The sequence below is a fragment of the Puma concolor genome, chromosome D3 (assembly GCF_028749965.1).
Source record: "Puma concolor isolate L17-30 chromosome D3, mPumCon1.1.hap2, whole genome shotgun sequence".
NCBI lineage: Eukaryota > Metazoa > Chordata > Mammalia > Carnivora > Felidae > Puma > Puma concolor.
In genome coordinates this window covers 40347511-40370887 of record NC_141678.1, presented here as the reverse complement: position 1 = coordinate 40370887, position 23377 = coordinate 40347511, and the positions used below count along the sequence as shown (strand labels likewise).

The following is a 23377-nucleotide window of genomic DNA, read 5'->3' as shown; positions in this document are numbered from 1 at the left end:
CAGTCAGGGACCCGGAGGTGGTGGTGGTGGGGGGGGGGGTGTGAAAGCTAGTAAACCCGGAAGAGGAACCTATGAAAATGCTAAATGGTTTTAAAATTATTTGAAAGCACCCCCCCCTCCCTCCAGGATTCCAGTAACTGGAGATATCTTTCCTTGGCTTCTCTGGGTTTCGTCTTAACTGTCTGTTAATTGTGAAGCGTGAACACCCGAAGGGCCCAGTTTCTCTGGGAAGCCTTTGCTGATACCCCTTGCAGAGAGAATTAGTTCCCCTCTGTGTTTCCATGGCATCTAGGGCCACTCTCTCAGCTCCTGTGCAATCGTTTGTCTCAGGCATTCACCTGCTACTTTAGTTCCTTCCTCGCAGGCCTGCTTACCTCTCAGTCACCTTTCTAGCCCCCTACCTAGCCCCAAGCCAGCTCTGTAAACACACAGTAAGCGCTCCGTTAATGTAAGTAAAATAAATGTGGGCAGAAAAAAAAATAAGAGAAGCCACTGGCCCCTTATAACTTGGGGGCGTATCTTTCGATCTTCTGTCACATGCTTTCTGGTTAGAATTCTGTAGTAACAATCACAGCTCACAAATACCGCCTGTGCCCCACCGCCCGAAACCCAAACACCACAGTAATTAGAATGGAAAACAGTAATGGTGACAAATAAATCAGAGCTGTAGAGGAAAATCTGCCTTTGTATTAAAAAAAATTTTTTTTTGGTGTTTATTTATTTATTTTGGGATAGAGAGAGAGTGAGCAGGGGAGGGGCGGAGAGAGAAAGAGAGAGAGAATCCCAAGCAGGCTCCATACTGTTAGCACAGAGCTCGACGTAGGGCTCGATCCCACGAACCGTGAGATCATGACCTGAGCTGAAATCAAGAGTCGGGCGCTTAACTGACTAAGCCACCCGGGCGCCCGTGCCCCTGTATTTCTGTCATTAGAGGGATCAAGAGCTTCCCATTAACAAACAGAGAGCAGTTGAAGGATAAGCTTAAATTGGCTAGTTTGAATATCATGGCATCACCTTTTCCTGGTTTAAAGGCTTCTGGTTAAATGTTCACAAGTGATAGTGAGATGGCCAAGGGAAAGGCCCTAGAAATGTTCCCAAGGACACGAAGGACCTGGGCCCCAGGGTCAGCCCTGCTGTTCCACAGGGCAGAGTATTTTCTCTGGGCTCCAACTTCTTTGGTAGCTGACTGAATTCCTGTTAACAGCCTGTTTTGTTTGTTTGTTTGTTTTTAAGCTTCTTATAGTACAAAACTTGTCATAATAAGACTTGTCCTGAGAAGCCAGCATGACGATCCAAAATATCACTAATGTCATTTCAGATATTCAGATAGGGAGAGATAAACGGTTTAAGTTAAAAACATCCACAACAAAATAAAACACACACACAAGGTCTAATGAAGAAAAATGCACACTTTTGACAGGTAAGGCCTTGTCTATCCCATGGGCTGTGTGGTATGTGGGAGCTCCCGACAATGTTGAAAATCTCTATCCAGGGTCTATGTCTCCCCTTTTTTCTCCTCATCTCTCACTTCCTACATAAATGGCTCAGCCAAACTGATGGAGGGTTTTAATCACCAGAGTCTTTTAAAATGGGTTAGCCTACTAAATTATAAGCTCCTTGAGGGTAGGGACTATGTTTTACCCATCCAGTATCCAGCAAATACCTGGCTGATCGTGGGAACTCAGCAAAATATTTATTCGATGAATTACTGCATCAATGCATCAGTGCAAAATTTCTTGGTGTGGTCCAGACTGTGATTCGAGTCATGTGTACTGAGTGGAAATATGACTTGTGGCAAGGGAAGGGTCACACTCAGGGAAGGGCCCATCTCATGGGCATTCTGGGGACCGGTGGTTTCAGAGTTTGGGAGGAGGCAGGCAGGTGAATATGCCTTCTGCTGCTGTGAGCCTTTGACTGCTGACCCTCCACAGCCCAGCAGAGAACACCCCAGCTCTGGAAATTCTACCTGTTGTGAAGGCAAAGCTGAGGCGCCTGCCCAGCCCTGCCGATTACAGGATGCCTAGACAGAAGACAGGCTGTCTGAAGGACAGAAAGAAACTGACACCTGAAGAGACAAAAAGGAAAGAAGGACCCATGATACTTGTGTGTCAGGAAGAGCCTGGAAATCACAACTTGTCCACTGAAGAGAGACTAGTGAAGGAGATTGCTGCATAAGATACTTTGGGCTGCTTTGTATGACATTATGATCCTACGATCAGGTTGTGGCAAGGAGGGATTTAAGAGGGTTAAATACATGTTTTTGGCAAAATAGCGGTACTGACTAATTTAGATGGAAAAATCCATTGCATGAGGGAGTCTCTCTCTACAAAACAGGTCCCGTTGAAGACATTTTTGCCTTTTAAATATGAACTTAAAGATTAAAAAACAAAAATAACAGCCCAGGAGGGTTATAGTCACATAAAAAGTCTTATGATTACACATAATAGAATCTCAATATATAAAAGAATAATGAAATGATGCCTCAGAATTTCCTTCTGAAGCAGGCGGGTCTTAGGTAGATACTTTCTGCTAAGTAAAATGTGAAACTGGCAAGAGCTGAAAACATAAATTATATATATTTACTCCAAAATGAACAGAGTTATTTGAATTCTTATTCAATATTTTGTTATTTTTAATATGCCCACAGCATTTTACATAAGATGATGTTACCGGAGGACAAGCAGAGGGAATGAAGAGATTTTTGCAAAACCATTAATGAAGAATTAAATGATGTAACCAATGATAATATTTGTAAATTCAACATACACAGCGTGATTTTTACTAAAATGGAAGTGAGTGATTTTCAGGATAGAGTCAAACATTTACATTTTCTCAGAGGGTAATAAATTGCATCAAGGATAAGTAAGTTAGCTTTCCTCCTTCTTACTATTTGTAAAAGGATGCTGAGATCTTAATCCCCTTTCTCTGTGATATGGGCAAATCAGGTCATGAAAAAATGCCAATAAGCAATCATAAACATTTCTAAGCACTCCGTCTATCTTTCTGGTCAAGGCCAAATAAACAACTTCACACCCTGGCACAGATTAAATATGCAAAAATATCTGTTTTTATTTTTTGATAGAGAATCTTACATTCTCTTCTATTCTCCTGTCATTTAAAAAGGACGATTGATCAATTTGTGATTATACAGTAAAGCAACCACGGCTAGGAATTTACCCAAGGGATACAGGAGTGCTGATGCAGAGGGGCACTTGTACCCCAATGTTTATACCAGCACTCTCAACAACAGCCAAATTATGGAAAGAGCCTAAATGTCCATCAACTGATGAATGGATACAGAAATTGTGGTTTATATACACAATGGAATACTGCGTGGCAATGAGAAAGAATGAAATCTGGCCCTTTGTGGCAATGTGGATGGAACTGGAGAGTGTTAGGCTAAGTGAACTAAGTCATACAGAGAAAGACAGATACCATATGTTTTCACTCTTATGTGGATCCTGAGAAGCTTAACAGAAGACCATGGGGGAAGGGAAGGAAAAAAAAGTTAGGGAGGGAGGGAGCCAAACCATAAGAGACTCTTAAAAACTGAGAACAATCGGAGGGTTGATGGGGAGGTGGGAGGGAGGGGAGGGTGGGTGATGGGCATTGAGGAGGGCACCTGCTGGGATGAACACTGGGTGTTGTATGGAAACCAATGTGACAATTAATTTCATCTTAAAAAAAAATAAAGTAAAGCAACACATTTGGTGACTTGCGGGGGAGTGGAGACAGATGATCTAAAGCCCTCAATGGTTCAGCAATTGCTGGGGGCACCTGCTCTTCCTTCTCTCGTTCTTCCTTTTCCTTGCTCTTAAGCTCCCTTTCCACACACTTCCTTCTGCCACTTCTTTCTTCCCCTCACCTATTAAGGTTTATAAGTGGCATCCACGGACAATGCTCGCTCCATCCTGCAGTGTAACTGGGAAGAACTAACTGAGCATCCCTCATGCGCAGGCAACTAAATGCACACAGCAAATCCCTAATGGCCAAAAGGCTTATGATGTGCTCAGAGAGACATGACCTAGTCATGAAAAAAGAGGAATAACCGTTCTTATTATCTTCTGTATTCTTGGAAAAGGAAGCTGCTAGGCCCCGAATTAGATTTTAAGTGGCCATAAAAGATTTCTCAAAATAGAAAGGGATATTGCCTTCCATGCCTTCTCTTTTGGAGAGAGGGTGAGGAGTGTAGGTCAATATGCCTCCGTGAGGGTTTCTATGACTACAGTGATCATCTCTCATATATTATTTTTGTTCAGTATGACTTCAAAATTGTGTTTTGTTGCCCTCCTAGGTTTGATTTTACTGTCAGACCAGATGTCCTGATTTTTGACTTGGAGAATTTCTTGACTATATTGGCCACCATGAGATGAGCTCTGAGTGTGAGAGGCGCCTGGTTTTCACAGAGTTTCACAGAGTTCCCACACCTGGAGCAGAAGCACTGCTGCACCAACGATGACTGAAGCAAGAACGATCCGGCTCCGGAAAGGAAATTCTCAAGGTAGGTAATTTATTAGGCCCGAGGGAAAAACAAACAAACCACATATTAGAAGATGCTGACAAGGGGAAAACAGTCTTGCAAAGTTGGCAAGTCCCTATTTCATTTTGATTTCTGTGCGTATCTTTATTTAGAGCTGCTGTTCTTGATTTTTCTTTACATGCAGATAGAAGAACTCGGGGCACCTGAGTGGCTCACTCGGTGGAGCGTCTGACTCTTGATTTCAGCTCAGGTCATGATCCCAGGGTCATGGGATTGAGCCCCGTGTCAGAGACTACTTAAGATTCTCTCTCTCTCCCTCCCTCTGTCCCTCTCTCCCACTTGCTCTGTCTCTCTCTCAAATAAATAAGATGAAAAAAAATTTAAAAAAGGAAAAAGAAGAACCAAGTTAAGGGCTTCTATTCTCTCACTCGGTGAAGACTGATAGCCAGGCCATCATGACTCACTTTAGGAAGAGCAATGCTGGGGACCCTGCCCAGGAGAATAGGGAACACTGTGTTCTTGTCTGGGGAGACATCAGGACTGAAGAAATCTCCACAAATCTTTTCAGGGTCAAGTGGCCTTTTTTGGCTTTCCTCCATGTGACCTGCCCATGCCAGGCTGTAACCTTCAACGGAAGAGAAAGAAAGGATTCCCTTATGGAAGAGTATAAAGTAGTCGCAGAATAATGACTATGTCTCCCAGTCTCCCTAAATGTGCAGAGGTGACTAATTCTGGCTATTGGAGTATAATTGGAAACGGCGGAATGTGCAGTTTCCGGAAAATGTCTCTAAAGCGAAAGGCATACCCTTCTTTACCCCTTCCTCGGCCGGCCTGCCGACAGGCCGGGAGGCGTAAGTTGCTGTGGGAGCACCACAAGGTAAAGGGTCTGGCCACAGTGGAGTGCCATTGCAGCCCCGCTCTGCATCTCTGTCTTTGTCTCCGCCACTGTTATTTTATTTTCTGACACTGGCATCTAACCTATCTCTAATTGGGATGGGCAGTCAAGGCCAAATCCTGAGGAGCTTTTGTAAGCAATCCTCGTACCCAGGACTTGACTTTACAGGTGGTGGTATTCCACGAGAGCGTCTTAAACCGAGCAGTGACATGGCCAGCCACGTGCTAAAGATTTCCCTGGCTGGGGCTCGAGGCTATTTAGGGTGGAGAGAGGCAAGAAAAACCTAAAAGAAGCAGTTTGGTCTTGCTGGGGCAGTTCATGAGGAGGCTGAGAAGGAGGAAAGGGCACCTCCAAGGAGGGTGAGAAGGTGGCCCGCTGGGGCAGTGCCACCCACCGCAGACCTCCTCGCTTGCACGCCTGCGTGTCCTCCACAGTCTAAACACGCAGGGCACTCTTTTGCGCACAGAGCAAAATCCTATGCGATACGGATGCAGCTGTTTAACAGCAATTTTTTTATTCTGTTAATAATAAATCCCAATTCTGTGGGGTTTGAGAAGGAAGAACGTTATGAATGCTCAATGGGCTTATGATTTTAAATAAACAGTTGTTTAAAAAAGAAAATAAGGGAATGGTTCTCACTAATGTACTACTGAGAAACAAAGCCATGCCATTTTGGGGTAAAAGTAAACAGAAAACCGAACAGAGAGGTGTGAGGGTGAGTGAACATTGCCCCAAGGCCCGCTTTTCAGATACTCTCTGACCTGAAATTGTAGCTGCACAAAACAGCTGAATGCCATTCTCTCAATTTTTCAGACTTGCCTCCTTGGAGATTTGCATGTATTCTATACTTAAAACCATACGAATGCCGTGAGAGCACCTTTGAGTAAGCATGGTTGGAAATACACCAGTTGTATCACTCAGAGTACAATGCTTTGGCATTTTGTGCTAAGCCATAGAAGCAGAATGTATTCTGGCTTTTCCATTAATGCTAATTGCTATCCCAATCATCTGCAATTGGATTTTGTTTGTGAATACCTCCTTCAGCCAGTCTGCTTCTACAAATAAATGCCTTTTGAGCATTTCCCTTTCAAAAGACATGATATTGTACAAAAAACAATACAAAACAAAAAAAGCAACATGTCAAACCTCCTCCCATTTGGTCACAGTAGGTAGTGCAATTACAACGGCCTTTGTCTTCATACAAAGCTTTTAAAAAGTAGTTTCACTTCGACTTTTGAGCATGAAAAGGTGGAGGGTGATATTTCTTGAGAAAATGGTAAGTTATCATTAATATTGGTATATATTTATTGCTGGTTGAGTAAAATCTCATAGAACACAGGAGGGGGTTTTTGAGGCAGTGCATTATTATTATTGTTGTTATTTAATGTTTTATTTATTTTTGAAAGAGAGAGAGAGAGAGAGGGGGAGAGAGAACGAGCAGGGGAGGGGCAGAGAGAGACAGTGACACAGAATCTGAAGCAGGCTCCAGGCTCTGAGCTGCTAGCACAGAGCCCGATGCAAGGCTCGAATTCACAAACCGTGAGATCATGACCTGAGCTGAAATCGGACGCTTAACTGACTTGGCCACACAGACGCCCCAAGGTAGTACATGATAACAGCCTCACAGCATTGTTTGGGATTGACACAGGTAGGAAGGTGCCTGTTCTGACTCTATGCGACCTTGGAGATGTGCTCTCTATGAAACTGTTCCCATTTGGGTTTCTAGGGGAGGGTACTTCAGCTATACTTACAGATGGAGTCCCCTGGGAGAGAATGTGGTTACTTTCACCCGCCATGGCCAGTAGCTCTTGGGGAGGCACAGTGGGGACACCTTATCTCATGGGAGTAAAACACATGTCTGTAGAATTTTCGGAGAAGAGCAAAGACCCTTTGCTCTTAAAAAAAGTCTCTTAAAAAAAGATGCCGGGACAAATATGCAAGCCATTGATTAGTGCAGGAGAAACAGGAATGATGACATAATAAAACTGTTTAATAGGATATAAAGACAGCCATGATTGGGGTGCCTGGGTGGCTCAGTCGGTTAGGCATCTGACTTCAGCCTAGGTCATGATCCCACACTTCGTGGGTTTGAGCCCCGTGTCTGACAGCTTGGAGCCTGGAGCCTGCTTCAGATTCTGTGTCTCCCTCTCTCTCTGCCCCTCCCCTGCTTGCACTCTGTCTGTCTCCCAAAAATAAATAAATATTAAAATAAAAAAAAGACAGCCATGATGGAGAAAGGGAAAAATCCAAAAACAATGACAATCAAAACAGTACAATGCAACTTGAGAAGCAGCAGTAGAAATAGCCTCTGATGAAAACTGGGTTATTTTTGTCCACATCTCTCATAACTAGCTGAATAGTCTTGTGAACATGTACTGGCACATTCTAGACAACTTGCTTCAGAGCCAGACTATATATATTCTTTTACCTGAATCAAAAGTGTTTTTTTTTTTCTCATAAGTCTCCTTCTTTTAAATGCTGCTGCTTTTCTTACCACGTTCATCCTACAAATCTACCAAGAGCGGAGGCACCAAAGGTACCTGTAGTGGTCCCTTCTGGGGTGGCTGTTGAGCTGACACCTGCTTTGGGGACCATTTTCTCCCCCTGCCCACAGCCTCTGCTGCTGACGTCCTTGCCAGGAACAGGGAAGGCAATTACTATCTCCTCTGAGCTGATTGAACTGCGTTTGAAGACCCAACTCCGGGGCATCCATGCAGAGGCTTAGCTGAGTTAATCAGATGCTGGCCCCAGAAATTTAAATGGAAATGTTCCTAGACTCACTGAACCCTGGTGAGCTTATCTGCAAAGTCAAGTAGAGGAAAGGCCAGTATTGGCACCACGGGAAGCCAAAGTCGAGTGCTGTTTGAAACTGTGGGGCAGCAGAGAAAAGGCAGCAGCGGAGGGGGGAGGAAACAGGCAGAGAGAAGCATATCTGGGCTCCATGTAGCCCCAGGGAAAGAAACAGAGAAGCGGCCCAACATCCTTCTGAACCTAGTCCGGCCCGGCTCCCTGCCTGGAGTGGCCAGGACCCAGTGGTCATGGCAGAACCGTGGCAGGCCCAGAAACGCGTACCTCTCCAAGCACAGAGACCCTCCAGCCCAGCCAGGGAAACGCAAGCTCATGAGAAGCACCACCAAAGTGCTCAGCGGGCCCCGCTGGGAGTCTCAGAAGCGGCCCCGTCGGATTGGCTGAAGCATCTCGAAATGGCCTTTACCACTTTACGGGTGTATTGGCTCCAACGAACCACGCACGCCCATTCAGAGTTCACGTTCATTCTTTCAGAATCATTATCAGTGCCTGCACGCACGAGAGAGAGGTGGTCAGCACCCCGCGGGTGAGCTGGCCTGTCTCTGCCGCTAACCATTTTCAACGCGGTCCCCAGTGTTTTTCTGCCGGTGGTCTGGCCTTCCCCACCCCTGCAACGCCGGCTGTGGATGGGAATTAGACTCGAACCCGCTCACACACTGCTCCTTTGGCTTCCATTTTCACGTAGCGGTTAAAGTGCCTTATTCTTACTCTTCGTCTATCTAGCGGTAATTAGCATTTATTATCATAATTTATTATTTCATTTTTCATTTATTTATGTTCATAAATTATCATTTCCTTTTCATTCATTATCATAATTTGTTTTTCGTTTTGGAACCAGTCTTTCCGTCCCCTCTAGAGTTCTGCACCCAATCTTAAATTTAAAATTTTTTTTTTTTAATGTTTATTTATTTTTGAGACAGAGAGAGACAGAGCATGAACAGGGGAGGGGCAGAGAGAGAGGGAGACACAGAATCTGAAATGGGCTCCAGGCTCTGAGCTGTCAGCACAGAGCCCGACGCGGGGCTCGAACCCACGGACCGTGAGATCATGACCTGAGCCGAAGTCGGACGCTTAACCGACTGAGCCACCCAGACACCCCAATCTTAAATTTTAAACAAACAAATCCATCTCCACTAAACTTTCTGGAAAAACGGTTGCTGTGACAGAGAAGGACCCATGATGACAGTCACTGTCCCTTGGAGAAAAATCAGTTTTGACGCATAAGGATGTTAACCTGTCAGACAGCAGATGATATATGATATATTCTTTCAAGGTGTTAGGCATGGAGTCAAATCAAATCTGTGCATGGGGATTTAATTCAACATCTACTTATCAAATAATGATTATTTACATGCAGTACACTGGGCACTCTAAAAAGAATTAAGGAGTCTTATTATTTCCCACCCACAACTTTTATTTTAAAAAGATATTTAGTTATTTATTTATTTAGAGCATGAGCAGGGGAGAGGAAGTGAGAGGGACAGAGAGAGAAAGAGAGAGAGAGAATTTCAAGCAGCCTCCACAGTTAGGGTGGAGCCCCATACCAGGCTCGAACCCACGAACCTTGAGATCATGACCTGAGTCAAAAATCAAGAGTCAGAGGCTTAACCGACTGAACCACCCAGGGGCACCTCCCACCCACGACTTCTATCTCTCAAGTTTCCACATTCTCTTCTCCTCACTTCTGCTCTCTGATAGCTCTCAGGGCAGTTTCTTCTGTTCTCCGGTTCCTCAGCAGCTCCCTTTTCTCTAGGTCGGTCAGCCCCCAGGGTCTCACTTTCTTCCCTTGCTGGCCTAAGGAGACACATCCCCTCAAACATTCTTTTGCAAGCACCCTCGGCCCCTTGCTCTGTGATCTTTCTGCCTCGTCTATTCTGGACAATATAAAATCAAGGAGTGGTGTCACCATGCTGTGTTCTTCCACACGGGGCTGCGTGTCACTGAGGGTGGGACTGGTGCCATGACCAATTTCCAGTGTCCAATCTCTGCTCCATTCCCCAAGTGGATCAGGAGTGGCGTCGGGGGTCTCTTGCTTCTGCTGCCGCTATTCCAAGCCCTTGACTCCCTTTACCATGTCTCGTCTGGACTTGTTTGGAAAAAGAAAGACAGTGACCAACAAATACTAAGTGAATAAAAAAAGGAATGGTTCCTGTGCCTCTAGCAGCGATAATGATAAACAGTTTTGAGCACCTATATGCCAGGCACATGCTGACCACTTTATTTTATTTATTTATTTTTTGTTTTGTTTTTAAATGTTTATTTATTTTTGACACAGAGAGAGAGAGACAGAGCATGAGTGGGGGAGGGGCAGAGAGAGAGGGAGACACAGAATCTGAAACAGGTTCCAGGCTCTGAGCGGTCAGCACAGAGCCCGACGCGGGGCTCGAACTCACAGATCGTGAGATCATGACCTGAGCTGAAGTCGGAAGCTCAACCTACTGAGCCACCCAGGCGCCCCACATGCTGACCACTTTAAATGCATGATTTCATTTCATCCTCAAAGGGAACGTGGTAGGGACTGTTCTCTGGATAAGAATACAGACTATCGCAGATGAAACAACTTGTCTGAGCTAATACAGCTGGTAAATTTTGAACCCACCATGTCCTTAGCCACCGAACCATAACGACCTTGCTCCCACCACCTCTAGAGCACTCGCACCCCACAGCACTTTCCATAATCCTAACGGTATGATTTGCAATGTGATCTTTCTTATCTGATCATGCCATTTTTAGCTTTAAGTTCTTTCCAGACTTCCTACACTTTTACAATATTAATCTCAACCTTTGGATAGGACCCAAAGTGGAGATTTTCATGATGTAGACACCCTTGTCTCCTGTCACCCCACCCCTTATGCCAGCAGCACTGGACCCCACGTACTCTTCCCCATATGCCACGCTTTTCAGTGTCCTTGTGCTTTGTGGTCTCTCAAATAGTCATCGCTGCTCACCGAGCCGATTCTTATTCCTCCTTCAAGAGGCGATACAAAGACAGCCTCCCCTGAAAATCTTCCTTGTGCTAAAGGAAGCGAGGAAGTGAGAGGCCTTGTCTAATTTGTGATCTAGTTGAGGAAATAAACCGCACAAACGTGAAACGATCAGAGAGTATTCTAAGTCAGAATCTAATCAGACCCTAGATTGTGTGGTGCATGTTGCATATGTGATGTACCGAGGAAAAAATCTGGAAAAAACAGCTACAAAAGTTGAGGTTGAGACCTGGGAGGCTCAGGAAATCCAGAGAAGCACATCCTTCAAAGATGAGGTTCTTAGGACGATGTGTAGTGCTTACTGTGTATTTTGTTCAAACCTGACTATTCCATGTCCCCTCCGGATTTTTTAATACTTTCTACCTCTGCTTTTTTTCGTCTTTGATGATGCTATCCAGATGTGAGTCAGATTGTCTGAGAGCTGCAAACGTGGCCTCAATGTTTAGGCCTCTGTCTGGGTTTCTTCCATTGAACTTCTCTTTAATATTAAGCCCATGGAAGAGGGTTTTGAGAAACAGGTATTTATACTTCAATGGCTTTTACTGCCTGGAGGTCACTGAACTCAGCAGAGTGTCTTCCAAATCAGGTGCCGTGGAGGAAACCCCTCTTAGGTCTCGGCATTAGCAAAGTTGTGTGCTTGACAAATGCTAAGTAATCTTGCAGGTAACGCGGTCCTTGTAAGATGAATGTGTTTCCACGCATGCTTTGAATACTGGGAAGTTTATCGAGAAATTTGTGACAAAATGGTACGGTTTCATTACTTTTTTTTCTAATTTTATTCTACTTTCATTACGTTTCTTTGGCTTTATCGTTTGTCGCCTTTGATGATCTATTGTAAACCGACCCTTTGTGGAAAAGTTGGAGTAGGGGTGGAAAATCTTTATCTATCCAGGTATCTCTGTATTATGTCAACTCAAATACTTTGTTAATACATTTTTTTCTTTTACGTGATAACAGCCGCTGACTATAACAATGGTTCTCAAAGCTGAGTGTGCGTATGGGTCAGCTGGAGGGCTCGCTAAGACACAGATCACTGGGCACTTATCCTCAGAGATTCTGGGGTGGTTCCCAAGAATCTGTATTTCTTTTTTTTTTTTTTTTTTTTAATTTTTTTTTTTTCAACGTTTATTTATTTTTGGGACAGAGAGAGACAGAGCATGAACGGGGGAGGGGCAGAGAGAGAGGGAGACACAGAATCGGAAACAGGCTCCAGGCTCCGAGCCATCAGCCCAGAGCCCGACGCGGGGCTCGAACTCACGGACCGCGAGATCGTGACCTGGCTGAAGTCAGACGCTTAACCGACTGCGCCACCCAGGCGCCCCAAGAATCTGTATTTCTAACACATTCCCTGGCAATACTGATGCTGACCTGAGAGCCACATTTTGAGGACTAGATTATGTATTTCTTATATCTGTGGTTCTTCCTAGAATGTACATCTTCCTTTCCTCTGTTGGGTCAAACTCATACTTTTCCTTCACTCCCCAGCTCCATTGTCACTTTTGGGGGGGCCACCTTTGTTGAACCCAGTAGGGCAGAGTTAACAACCATCTCGTGTGTTCTCACACAGCACACTATTCATACCCCCACCAGACCCTGGGAAGGCTTGCTGTAATTGATTGTGTTATATGCATATCTGTCCCAAGCGACTACAAGACTGTAGGGGGCACAGAAGCCCTTGCTCATTTTCATCCCATCATTTCCTGGAAAAGCCCCTGACACACCGTATGCACTCCATGAATGGTAGCCAAATAAATCCATGAATGGGAAGTCTCCCGCTTGGGAAACATGATATTTCCATGGAATAAATGTACGTAATTTAGAAATAAAATGACTGTCTTTATATCAGTGTCTTCAGTGCAGGGACCATGCTAATCGGTAAGTATTTGAGTGGTGCCTAATGAAGCCTGCTGAAGAAAGCCTGTTTTGCTGTCTGCCCTGTGGCCCGTTCATCCTTCTCCAGCCTTCTCAGCCATCAGAGGCTCTTGAGCAGCAATGGCAATGATTACAGAAGCAAAGAAAACACTGGGTCAAATTCTCTGCACAACTCTGAAGACAGGGAGACTTTTATTTTTTTAAAGTTTATTTATTTATTTATTTACTTACTTATTTACTTATTTAGAGGGGTGCCAGAAAGAAAGGGAGAGAGAAAATCCCAAGCAGCCTCCACGCCCAGTGCGGAGCCCAGCACAGGGCTCAAACTCACAAACCCTGAGACCATGACCTGAGCTGACCCCGAGAGTCGGACACTTAACCAACTGAGCCACCCAGGTGCCCTGATGGGGAGACCTTTTGGTTAGAACGTGGCTGCTGATAAACTGATGTCACCGGGGAAGACTTCTCTTTCTGTAGTGGGCTATAGGGTTCTCAGTAGGCTGTAGAATTCTCTCAGTGGTATTTTTGAATCCAGTGAAATACAAGTTTTGCTTTATCTCAGGCCTTTTATGTGTCAGGAACTCAATATGCACTCATTGGAACCCTTGCAACTCTAGCATGATCTCTCCTCTTTCCACAGGTGAAGAAACTGAGGTCCACAGGAATGAAATAACTTGCCTAAGGAGCACAATGGGTAAGCAGCTAAGCTAGGACTTGAACCTGGGTCTGTAAGACTTAAAGCGCATGTTCTTCCTGCCCTATCCAATAGCTCCAAGAAACTTCAGGATGCTGGAGGCAGCACAGCAGGGACCACCCTGCAAACCACAGCTTTTGGACTTTACTTTGAAGAAAAGTTTAGCCATTAAGAGAAAAAATGGAAAAAACCCCAAAGATAATACTCCCGTAATTCAGCACATCGCCTCTTTTTGCTACAAGGAGATCTATCCAACTTAAATATTTAATAAGCAACCTGGCAGAGTGCTCCCTGGGAACGCACATTCTCAGGTATGGATAGGTGACCCTGAGATCTTGTTTATAACTCTAACTTTGTACAAGTCAAAGATGTTGACCTTTACTCTAGCTAAACCTAAGGCCCCAGATACTCATATGCTTTTCTCCCTACCACCTAGACCTTTATATAAAATGGGGTAATGTTTTTAGCCTCAATATAGAAGTGAGCCAATGTAGACAATCACCTTTCAGTTATCTATCAAGGAGCTAACATTTGTATATTCCTTTATTTTCCCCAACAAATATGTATTGAGTATTTACCACACGACAGGTACACTTCTGGGGATCAGAGATCCAGTAATGAACACACCTCAAAAGTTCTTGTGTGGGGAGACGGCAAACCGATATATAATGTATTAGATGGTGGTAATTGTATCATGCAACCTGCCAGGTGATGACACATAGAACATCTTTTATAACAAGTCTTCTATAAATCCTTCTATAAATCCACAATGAAAATTATACAAAAATACTGGCTTAGTGGGGCACTTGGGTGGCTCAGTCGGTTAAGCGTCTGGCTCTTGATTTTGGCTTAGGTCATGATCTTGCGGTTCACGGGATCGAGCCCTGTGTCAGGCTCTGTGCTTACAGCGTGGAGCCTGCTTGGGATTCCCTCTCTCTCTGTCCCTACCCCGCTCCTGCTCTCTCTCTCTCTCTCTCTCTCTCTCATTAAAGATATAAACATTAAAAAATACTGGCTTATTTATTAAAGAAGTAGGTTATTAAAGTTTATACCTGTTAGTATATTCCAGCAAACCTTAGGCAAAATGATATGTCTGTGTGACAGACCCTATCCTCGGGACTTTATATGTATTATCCTACCCCATTATCATAGCAGCCCGTGACGTAAGTACACTCATCTGCCTTTCCCAGAGGAGGAAAACAAGGCACAGGTAGGTTAAATAATTTGCTCAGAGTTAAACCAGGAAGTCGGACCCCAGAGCTTGAATCAAACTAGGCACCACTATGCTCTCAATGACAAAGTTTGTCACGCAACATGTTGATGAGATGCCACCAAGCCTGCAGCATATGGCTGCAAAAATTGTGTGCAGCATAATGGCAGGGGGCGAGCTGATGTGTGGGACAGCGGCTCGATCGCTCTGCTTCGCTGATGTGCTGTGAAGGAATGCACTTTTATTTTAAACCTTTAATAACAGCATAGTTACAAAGAAGACACTGGAGAAAAACCATGCATTCCAACATCAGCTTAAAATAGGATTCTTCATCTATTATTCTATTATTTAATAAAACGATAATTGAAACCATGGAAATTACGTATTTCAGGGACAGGGACATGTACTTAATACCTACCTTATCTACAGTTGCGGATAGGCTATTTAAGGGGGAAAATGCTAGAAACCTACAAGGATTTATGAACTCCTCCATACAAAATGCCCTTTTCCCCCCTCTGCACATCTCTGGGCTTAACCTGGAAATTTTCAATTTCCGCACGGCCCCTTCTCCTCACCATCTGCTAATGCTGGCATCGGGTGTGGGGTAATTCACACCGTTCGGGGAGCCGTCCTATGCTCCAGTGATGAGTAAAGACCTGAAGCCAATGAAAGAAATAAGTGTGGGGAGAGAAGCCACAATAAAGACTTCATCGGTGTGGCATCCCATGGCAGATTTTCTTCTGACCACCGAGGGGTATTGTTTCCTGTTCCCAAATCTGTGTCAAGACAAAATTCCATGTAAGTAGGATTATACGTTTCATTTCCCAGCCAAATCCATGTGCAACCTAAACTCCCGGCGGAGCAGATCCAAGCAGAAGCAACCAGTGGTGAGTGTGAGTGATGACAAGTAACTCCAAATGGGCACGAGAACGTTCAAGGAACGTTGTCTGTAGGGAAACGGTTCGCTTTAGATTTGAAGAAAGCTGTTGGATGCTTACTTAGGAGATGAGAGTCAAAACTGGGATGCTTTTGCCCTATTTCTTATTCTCTGTACACAAGATGGCCAGGCTTGGTCAGATTTCAGAAAACGTCCTTCTTGTTGCCTTGAGATTCCGTCTACCACTTAGCATCTTTGACTAGAAATCCGTGTCTTCTCTTACCATCCCATTTCTTACTTAGAAATATGTTATTCTTTCTCTTTCCTTTTCTCCTCCTCTCCTTTGGAGATGCTCTTTAAGGAAAAATCGCAAGAGTTGTGCAAAGGTCCTCGGCATGAGACTGACAGCCGCATCACCAGTTTTAAACATGGTCAGCAGCTGGTGTCCTTTGGAGGAGGAAGTCCCTTTAGAATCGTTTAACTTCAGCTTTCTATCAAGATTTGTTTTTATTTTCAGACCCTGAGAATTACTCTGGGTCACTGAATGCATGCCAAAAATCTTGAAAAAATAAATTGGGGAGAAAAACGTTTAGAAGCACAAATGTGACCTCCGCAAAAAGCGTTGGAACCCAGTGGCAACCGATCACAGTGTAAAACTGTGCCTGAAGCCAATGGAGGGGCTTGAAGCCTGAAGCCAATGGGCCGTGGAGGGCTGCACTGGGGAATCTACTTCTGTACTCCCACTGGGGAAGAGAACTGCCACAGGAGACAAAGGCGATTTGTTATGGGCTCCATGGTTTGTCTTGCCTGTGGGTCTTTGGAAATTTGAGGTAACTTACAACACATGTGCCAATACATGACATTGTTATACCTTTTTTTTTTAGTGTTCGTTTGTTTATTTATTTATTGAGAGACAGACAGAGCATGAAGGGGGGAGGGGCAGAGAGAGGGAGAGAGAGGATCCAAAGCGGGCTCTGTGCTGACAGCAGAGAGCCTGATGTGGGTCTCGAATTCACAAGCTGCGCGAGATCATGACCTGAGCAGAAGTCAGACACTTAACCAACTGAGCCACCCAGGCGCCCGGACGTTGTTATTCTTCAACCAAGGGCGCGGATCCCCTGCTCAGGATCCCTCTCTGTTGCTCCTCCCCTCCCCACCAAACACAGATCCTGGTATCTGGGCATTCAGAGCCCATGGAGGGGGGGCGGGGACAGCACTGTAGCACTTTTTACGCATTTGCCTCATAGAAGAGTAGTTAATTTGCCCATTATTCTGTCTACCTTCCAAATGTGAACTCCTTAAGGGACTTGACTGCTCAGCAACTAGCTCAATGCCTGGCACGGAGTAAGTGCTCAATAAATGTTAAATGAATAAAACAAAAGGAGGTATAAAAGCCCCATCCGCTTGCTGGCTCTCCTACAGGTCCCATAAACGCGCTTTGAATGGTTACTCCAAGACTGGTAGCAGAACATTGTGCCTTTGGGACGCGGAAAGAGCCACACATGATTGTGTTCGATCAGACCAGGCTGGTTACGAGAAGAAAGGAATCTGACTTGAGAAGAAAGGAATCTGACTTCCGGAAGCCGTTCTCTCCAATGAGGGAGTCTCATGTTAACAGAACCCTGCCTTGGATACCCTTATTCGGGTTGCAGGTACCGAGGTCAGCAAAATGGGCAAAGGGGAAAGATACTTAGGGATGACAGTCACTCCACCCACCTCATCTCCCACATTCCTCTGGAATGATCTTTCCAGCTTCCTAACCTGATTACACCCCTTCCCTGCACAAAACTCTCCACCTGTGTGGTCCGTCACAGCCTCACTGAGACTACCCTCCAGCCTCACCTCTACCTCCTTCTGCCTTCAAATCCCAGGCTACGGCCACAGAGCCACTTGTGGTTTTCCCTGGCCATCTGCTTCTTGTTCCTTAGGACTTGTGTCAGCTGCCTTCCTGCACTGGGGGAATGCTCTTCACTGCCACGTGACTGTTCTTCACCTTCACGGTGCAGTGCTCCCCCACCCCACTCTCTCCCCTTCACCTGACATATGTCACATCCCACAAAGCTCTGCCGCTGTTCCCCACGTCCCTCTCTCGGGCTATCCCTTCTGCTGCCAGGTGGTCATGGTTACGCTGAAGCCCAACACACTTTCTCCTTTCTGTCCAGTCCACTCTTCATCAAGAATAAGCTTTAGGGGGCACCTGGGTGGCTCATTCGGTTGGGCATTTGACTTTGGTCATGATCTCATGGTTTGTGGGTTCCAGACCCCCGTCGGGCTCTGTGCTGACCGCTCAGAGCCTGGAGCCTCCTTCAGATTCTGTGTGTGTGTCTCTCTCTCTGCCCCTCTGTGTTCTCTCTCTCTCTCTCAAAAATAAATAAACATTAAAATAAAATTAAAAAGAAAAAAAAAAGAATAAGCTTTACAATCTCCCAACCATGTGAAGGAACTTAGGAGCTGGTTGCCTAGGGACAGCGGCCACCACGTTCCCAGCTATGAGACACATGATCCTGGGCTGTTCTAGAAGGTGGATTCATCTCAGGGTGGGGCTCTGACCCAGGAGAAGTCTCTGACACCTGACCCTCAGCCTCCTAGATGCTCGCAGGTGGCAATATCTTCCTGCCTACACGGAGGTGCTTTCCCACGTACTTTAACACTGCTGCTTAGCCTAAGAAACCTCCCCCTTTTGTTTTTTCAGAAAATAAAGGTAGGTTATTATGCTTGTCCTCAGCAACTAGGGGGAAGCAGCCCACACATATGGAGTTGCAATGAAATTAAATCCTAGAACTAGAATTTAATTTCCAAGTCATAATGAGCTGAGAGAAGTCTAAGGAAAGCTCTCAAGTGGCCAGCGGTATCCTAAGGTGTCTATAGCACGCTAGATTTTTCCTCTCGCACTATGTCATATTCATCTCTGTGATTCCTACCTTCCCGGGGCTCTCCAAGAGCAGAGGGGGGAGTTCACTACTGCATTCCCAGTGCCCAGCACAGCAGCTGGCCCGGAGCGAAGTCCCCTAGCTCCCGCAGTACTGAATGGCAAGGCCAGTAGGTTATTTCCATTTCAATTCTCTTTCCATCTATTTTGTTTCGTCAAAGTGGAAAGATCCTTGTTTCTCGAGGACATGATCTGAAAACCTCCTTTCGCTCTTCCTCCCTTTTAAGCAGGATTCAACAGGTATGGCACCTACCTGAGTCACTTGTTTCCTTGTTCTTGTTTTTGTGATTAACTTCTACTGGAGACAAGGCAAATGGAAGTGACATCTCAAGTTTCTTTTTAAAAAAAAAATCTATTCAAAGAAGCAACGAGTCCATTTGTAGAAAATTATCAAATAGAAAATAATACCAGTAGAACTGGATGTGGCAAAAGTCATGATGATTGTATGTAAATAGTGGGTATTTGGGAAACAGTGAGTATTTGGGAAACAGTGGGTATTTGGGAATACAGCATCCTTCAGTATTTTCCTAAGTGCCCCGTTTTCCCTGTTAGATCGCAGGCCCTGGGAAGGCGAGAACTAATTCTTATACATCTTTCTACCGCCATCCTATTTTTAGTGGCTACATTTCTACTGACTGAATTAATACATGGAAATATTGGGGGATATTCTGAGGGAAGGACATGTAGAAAATCAGTGCACTGCCTACAGATGCTAGTTCAGCTGAAGAAACGGACAGCAAACTCACAGAAGGGAAAGCTCTTTGGGAATCTGAATTTGGTAATTCACCCCATTTGTGAAAAGCGACGTCCTTTAAAAATGATATGTAGTAATTTGGAAAATGATTTTTCAAATCAATATTATTTATATTCTAGTCCAACGCCTTCCACTGGAGAGGCAAGGAAATTGAGATAACACTACAAAGATAATGCATGGACATACATAAATTTATATGTGACTAGCACAATGTTCACACTGCAAATATGCATGGGTAAAAACAGTCCTTTGCTTCTTTGCAACATATGGCTCAAACCTCAGAGGAGCTACACCCTTTAAAATTCTCTAAATTTTAGATACAACCATAAACAATAAGAGCCATATTTTTGTAGTACATAGTCTACTCCACTGGGTCTAATATATGTTGGCCGTTTATAGAAACAATGGAGGAAGCTGTCTGTGGGCTGTTTAGGCTGACCGTTCCTTCCGGGGTGGAGTGATATCATCATGGAACACATTTCAGAGAAGATCCTTATACAATAGCTGCCTCTAACCTTGAATTTGTTTTGTTCCATACCAGATGCCTCATTAGAAAAATGGCAATATTGAAATGTAGTAATGTTAGTTTTACAGTAACACTAGTAACATAAATAAGTCTAGAATTATTCAGCTAAACACACACACACACACACACACACACACACACACACACAACAAAAGAGACAAACCCGTGGTGGACAGTTGGCCTTGATGGGCCTTTATCTGCATGATCTCCCAGGGAAGCAGTTACTTTTACGAATATAATTTGTGCAATTCTTAGCTGACCATGCACTTCGATGTTATTCACTCCCTAAGAAGTCTTGAGATCGTTCAGTCTGTCAAGATGTACTTTAAAGTTCTTGCTCACTTATGCCTTGTACATAAAATATATAAATACAGCATTTGGTTCAGACAAATACATTTTCTGGACTGTTGAAGGTGCACGAATTTGCTCGGTTTCTTGATAGAAAGCCCCAACTCTTATTCATTATTATTATTCATTGCTATTATCTTTAATTTCTGTTCTATTTTCTGGATATATCAGTCCCTTCACTGATATGAGAAAAATACATCAGTTGAGTTGAAATGTATGTACATATAAGGAGGGACCAAAGAACGAATAAAGATAATGTGGAAGTCACCTCCCTCGTGTACCAATGCTGTACCCAAATTTCCTCATAATGACCAAGTTTAGTGGTGGTCGTTGCTTGGTGCCGAGGAGAACCTCGAAAGCAGTTTCTGGTGACTTTCCCCTTCCTGACCTTGTTCAGGTTTCGTCTTTTAAAAATGATCTCCGTTGTCTCTCTGGCCATTTCCAGTACATTGTTTATTAAGTCTCAGTGAGTCAATGATGCAGGCCCCAGCTAAACGTGAATTTGGAGTTAGAAAGGACCGTAGAAATAGCCGGGCCAGAATTTCCCCAACGTGCGTTCGGTAGCTCTCTAGTCCTGGGAAAGATTTTATGGGAGGAAAAGAGAGAAAGAGAGACTTGGTGCAATGTAGTTATAGGAAGCTGGCTATTATACCCTCTCTTTAGAAATTCATAACACCCTTTAACCTATTAAAGACTGAGAAGTTTTGCAGTAAAGAAACCCTGTTTTACATTTTCACCCCGGCACTTTGTAAAACCGTTACTGAAATTTCTGAACACTGTATCTTGCCATTTCTGAGGAAGCTCATTCTGCAGAACATGCCTGAGGAATTGCTGATGCCAAGTCCCCTCCCATTTGACACATGAGGAAATTAAGCCTGATTCACTCTCCATTCACCTAAACCTCACTTACTCGCAGGGACTGTGGTAAGTATGGATAATAGGCTTTAAAGCTGAAGAGAACTTACCCTACCTTCATAAAAGAAAAAAGCGAACTGCAGAAAATTTAACTGATTTATTCAAAGTCCCCATTAACAGTGTCCTTGTCTAGCATCTAGAATTTCCTCGCTTCTGCCTTTTCCTACTCCCATCAAAAAAGTGCTCTTTCCACTGCATGAGTGTATTTTTTTCTGAAATTATGATAGCTTGCACTTTGCTTTCTCTGATGTCAGACCTTTTTTCTTCAATACAGTAGAAACTCTTTTTAACAAAACTCTACCTAACCACACTCCCCAGCTTAATGGACACCTGCGGTTCTCTCAGCAAACACAGCCAGGCTGCCCATGGCACAGAGAATGCTCAACTCCGAAGCTACTCTAGAGCTCTCCTAGACTTTTCCTTAAATCCAGTTATGTCAGTCTAACTTGGAATTACAATCATGTAAATTAATGAACTATTACAGAGTATTGTGGTATGAGGGCAGAAGAGTTATTTCTCTAAGAACTGTTTTTTATGTTTGAAAGAGAGTGTATGTGAGAGTGGGGGGACGCGCATAGAGAGAGAGAGAGAGAGAGAGCGTGAGAAAGGAGGGGAGGGGAGAATCTTAAGCAGGCTCCATGCTTGGCTTGGGCAGCCCAATGCGGGGCTTGATCCCATGACTGTGGGATCATGACCTGAGCCAAAATCAAGGACTGGATGCTTAACTTTACCCAACTAAACCACCCAGTTGTCCCTCTAAGAGCTCTTTTAAAAGGAGTTGTTTCTCTTTGAATTTAAAAGGTTTTGTAAAGATTGAATAGATAGGAGTTGTTAAAAAGTGCTGCCAAAGTAGTTGTGGGGGAGGCAAGAATAAGTCATGGAGAAAAGTCATGACAATTTAGAAGGATTCTGCATTCAAATTGTCTTGCAGGTCTAAATCTAAGGAAAACTGGAACCAGAATTTATAGATAATACGGTATGAATGTGGCTCACGCAAGAAGGACAACTTGGAACTCCAGTCAGTAGATTCACTTTCAAAAACCCGAAACAACAACAACAACAACAACAACAACCCAAAAGGCCCTAGTCCTTCATGAAAAGGTTAGCGAATGAATATACATATACATGTTTTAAGTTAAAACTAAAAGATTGAGAAGTATTTTTAAATGAATCTTTGCTTTATCTAGCCTTTATACATAGCTGACTACCAGTTCACATAAATCAAATAGTTTAGGGGCATTGTTACTAGTGTCTCAGCAGTTAAAAATACTTATTTAAAGTGTTGGAAAAGGGCCACATACCTGAGTGGCAGCTTAAAATTTTGAATTGCTATCTCTTGTATTTTATTTCTCTTGACTCCCTGGGTCCTTCGACCATTAGAACTAGACCAGAGGGTGAAGCTAATTGCCCCAGCGAAGGGAGGCCACAGAGGGACCCAGCCAGAGCAAGGACAAAAACATTCTCAGTTTAGATACAGTTATGATGAACATCTTGACTTTAAATTGGGAGGTTGAGACATAGGAGAGAGAGAAGGCAGATATGGGAGGATCTGCGAGGCTCAGAGGATAGTTTACAAAATTAACCAGAGAAGAGAGAACTTGGAGGATGATTCTACAGGAGTGCTTTCTTACTGGAAAAGTTAGAGATCTCAAAGATGAAAACTCTTATTAGGAAACCAGAAGGGTTTAAGGGGGATGAAAAGAGAGACCAGCATTTATAAACCTTTTCGACTAAATGTATAGGAAGAAATATAGGGTTTGTTTCTTGATCCAGGATTTTTTTGTAAGTTTATTTATTTGTTGAGAGAGAGAGAGAGAGAGAGAGAGAACCAGTGGGGGAGGGGCAGAGAGAGAGGGAGACAGGAGATCCAAAGTGGGGCTCAAACTCAAGGACCATGAAATCATGACCTGAGCTTAAGTTGGATGCTTAACTGACTGAGCCACCCAGGCACCCCTTGAGCCAGGATTTTTAAAAAAGGAGAACAGCATATGTTCTTTTCTGGTTGATCCTATCCTGTCCTGTCCTGTCCTATCCTATCCCATCCTATTCTATTCAACTTAAAAAGGCTGGCCATCAATACTAAGA

The 23377-nt window shown here is 44.1% G+C and overlaps 1 protein-coding gene across 5 annotated transcripts in view; it reads right to left on the bottom strand.

The window, feature by feature from the left end:
- Nucleotides 1–23377, bottom strand: part of DLGAP1 (DLG associated protein 1) — a 904837-nt gene that overhangs the window by 329848 nt on the left and 551612 nt on the right. The gene's annotated exons all lie outside the window — the stretch shown is intronic.